The sequence below is a fragment of the Colobus angolensis genome, unplaced genomic scaffold, assembly GCF_000951035.1.
Source record: "Colobus angolensis palliatus isolate OR3802 unplaced genomic scaffold, Cang.pa_1.0 Scaffold175, whole genome shotgun sequence".
Lineage (NCBI taxonomy): Eukaryota > Metazoa > Chordata > Mammalia > Primates > Cercopithecidae > Colobus > Colobus angolensis.
In genome coordinates this window covers 6,317,023-6,319,252 of record NW_012114877.1, presented here as the reverse complement: position 1 = coordinate 6,319,252, position 2,230 = coordinate 6,317,023, and the positions used below count along the sequence as shown (strand labels likewise).

Below are 2,230 nucleotides of genomic sequence, written 5' to 3'. Positions count from 1 at the left end.
TGAAGGGGAGCGCGGAGGAGTCCGGGTCGCCAGGGGCTGCTGGGCCGTTCCCTGAGCCCGGCGCGGAGCACGCGAGGAGCTGGCTCAGGCGCACCCGGTGGCGGCAGCTGCAGCGGGAGGAGCGCGGCGGCTCGGGGTCCTCGGAGACAGCGTTTCTCCCGGAAGGCTTCCTGGGGCGGTGGGTGGGAAGTGGGGGCCGGGGCGGCAGCGGGAGGCGTCATGTCTCCGTAGGTGGGCACCATGCTCCCTGGAGCCCTGCGCGGGGCCTGCTGGGCTGCCTCTGCCAGGCGTTGCTTTGCCTGGGCGGTGCGGACAAGCGCCTGCGTGACACCTGTGAGTGGAAAAAACAAATTAGGGTCCAGCACTGGCCTGAGACAGTACGTGAAAAAGTGCAGAACGACTGTAGAGCCCCTCCGGATTACTGAACAATACGTGGACTATGGCCCGATAAAAGTGAAAGATGTAATGGATCGTGGCACTTTAATTTAGAAGAGATTAAGGATATTTTGCCGGAAATGAAGGCACACTGGTTTGATGTAATTCACTCGTTTCCTAATCGTAGTCACTTCTGGAAGCATGAGAGGGAGAAGCATGGAACCTGTGCCGCCCTGGTGGACGCACTCAACTCCCAGAAGTGCTTGAGCAGAATCCTGGAACTCTACAGGGAGCTGGACCGCAACAGTGTGCTCCTAAAACTGCGGCTAAGCCCATCCATCAATTACTAACAAGTTGCAGATTTTAAAGATGCCCTTGTCAGAGTGTATGAAGTGATACCCAAAATCCAGTGCCTTCCGCGAAGCCAGGATGGGGAAGTATAGACAATTGGTCAGATAGAACCTTGCCTCGCTGAGCAAGACCAGTAGCTGCAAAACTGCACGGGGCAGTGCAGGTGGGGGGTCGGGGGAAAGCAGCCATCCCCCAAGTAGGAAATTTGGCTGGCGGATGGGGCTGCCAAGAGCCGGGATCTGAGGGTCTGTGAAGATGGCCCAGTCTTTTATCCCCCCACCTAAAAAAAGCAAGCATTGATGCCCAAGTTTGGGAAATGCTCTGTTTTAAAAAGCAAGAGAAATTCACAAACTGCAGCTTTCTAAAAAACAACAAAAAACAAAAACACAAAAAAATGCAATTACTTTTGCACCAACCTAATACAGTATATCTATAGATATATCTGTTAGCCAAATTACATATATCATATAATGTGTATATAACATATACCATGTATAGCTAATGTATAATATGTATATATAATGTGTAATGTGTATATAAAATGTGCATATAGCATATATAATGTATATGTAATGTGTGTATATTTATATATGAGAGGAGATTTATCATGGGAATTGGCTCACGGGATTATGGAGCCTGAGAAGTTCCACCATCCACCACGTGCAACCTGGAGACCAGGAAAGCCCGTGGTGTAATTCAGTCTAAGTCTGAAGATCTGAGAATCACGGAAGCCGATGATGTTAACTCCAGGTTTAAATCTGAAGACCTGAGAACTGGGGGTGCTGCTGATGTAAGTCCTAGAGTTCAAAGAAAGGCCCAATAACCCAGAGCTCTGATGTCTGAGAGCAGAAGATGGATGTCTCAGCTCAAGAAGAGTTAATTTGCCCTATCTCTACCTTTTTGTACCATTCGGGCCCTCAATGGATTGGATGGTGTCCTTCCACATTGGTGAGGGTCACTCTTCTTTACCCAGTCTACTGATTCAAATGCTAATGTCTTCCAGAAACATCTTCACAGATGCACCTGGAAATAATGTTTTACCAGCCATCTGGGCATCCCTTAACTCACTCAAGTTGACACATAAAAGTAATCATCACATTGGTATATGAAGAGGATTAAGTCACTCAATTTTGAGTAAGTTTGTGAGTGCTGAACTTTCTTTGTCAAGGCTGATTCGAGTTCATAATGATCTGCTCACTGTGTCCCTGGAGAAGAAGTAACATGGGAAATGATGCTCATGGATTGTCATGGTCCTTACTAGAGAAGACCTGTATTTCTTGTATTGTTTATGGGGGTACAATACAGTGATTGAGGGCATCTACTGTGGAGTTAGACAGTCTGACATTACTGTTCCAGGTCTGTCATTGGTTTGCTCTGTGACTGTGGGTCAATTTCTCAGCATTCTAAAGTCCTGCTTGCCTCATCCAAAACATAATAATATTTTACTTGAGAATTGCTGTGAAGTTCTGACAATATAATGCATGTAACTAGCAAATAGTGAATG

At 47.1% G+C, this 2,230-nt stretch overlaps 1 pseudogene; it reads left to right on the top strand.

The window, feature by feature from the left end:
• Positions 1-240: 240 nt before the first annotated feature.
• LOC105509405 lies at positions 241-1,026 on the top strand (annotated as a pseudogene).
• The last annotated feature ends 1,204 nt before the right edge of the window (positions 1,027-2,230 follow it).